Source organism: Tupaia chinensis, unplaced genomic scaffold, assembly GCF_000334495.1.
Source record: "Tupaia chinensis unplaced genomic scaffold, TupChi_1.0 Scaffold000248_2, whole genome shotgun sequence".
Classification (NCBI taxonomy): domain Eukaryota; kingdom Metazoa; phylum Chordata; class Mammalia; order Scandentia; family Tupaiidae; genus Tupaia; species Tupaia belangeri.
Window position 1 is genome coordinate 135,224 of NW_006159727.1, and position 1,139 is coordinate 136,362.

At 48.9% G+C, this 1,139-nt stretch overlaps 1 protein-coding gene across 2 annotated transcripts in view; it reads left to right on the top strand.

Moving 5' to 3' along the window:
- MED14 (mediator complex subunit 14) overlaps positions 1-1,139 on the top strand; it is an 87,929-nt gene that overhangs the window by 65,118 nt on the left and 21,672 nt on the right. The window lies entirely within an intron of this gene.

Below are 1,139 nucleotides of genomic sequence, written 5' to 3' on the forward strand. Positions count from 1 at the left end.
GCAGGGACTCCTGCAGGAACAGGTGTACAGATTTCAAGGGTTCTGCCCTCAGACCATTTGCATAAGCCACGTTATACAGTCTTAAGAGCGTTCAATTCTAACCTGTCACCTTCACGTGTCTGAGAGTCAGACAGTACTCTAGCCCAGCCCTTGTTCTCACTAACCCACCTGAAATAGAGGTAGTCCCATGTGACTCTTTAGCCTGGAAAATACTCTGACTGCAGACAGGCTTCCTGTCGCCAGGCTGGAATCTTTTTGATGTGTCCATTTTTTGTTTTGCATGAACACACGACCTGTAGGCAAGGCTTTTGACATGTTCTTTCAATTGGGTTTTAAAAAAAAAGGCCACTGCTTCTTCTCCAGAAGTTTTCATGAAACAGCATGAAACAGGATTGTGCAGAGAATCCACTTAGCTTGTGTTATTGCCTAGTTTCCAGTGAAGCCATTGAGTAACTCTGCCTTTCCAGGGTTTACCTCACTGACAGAGTACTAGACTCTTACCAGAAGGAGGGTCTTATGAAGGTGTATTGTACCTGGCAGCTCTTTAGAGTCTCTGGACTCCTCACCATTTATTCACTTCTAAATCTTCAACATGACATAGGGAGCTTGGTGAATGCCTCTGCGTAGACAGAGTGAGGGGCTCTTAAAACAGACATTACATTGAGTGAGGCACTAGCCTCATGAGGATAGGGAGCCACCGTGGGGGCCTTGGCCCAGTGGATGCCAGAGCAGCTCTTTTCTTGAGGAGGCCACTTTCTTGCATTGTAGGTCTTACCTATATCTTTTAAAGAGCAGAGTGGGTAGGGGGGCTGGCAGGTGGCATGGTGGTTAAGGGCACTAGACTCCCACATGGCCGACTGTGGTTCAAGTCCTGGACCTGGTAGCTTGCGTTCTTGCTTTCTCTCTTGCTCTCACTCTCACTCTGTCCCTTTCTGCTCAAGTTAATATAACTAACTAACTAGGGAACCAGCAGTTAGTGTAATGGCTATGTCGCTGGACTCCCATGTAGTCGACCACGGTTCGTGTCCCGGACCCGGTGGCTTAAAACTCAAGCCGGGTGCGTGTGCGTGCGTGCCCAAGATCCCGAGAGGAGAATGGAGGAGAAGGGATTGTGTGCCCATCCCCCTGGGGGGGCAATT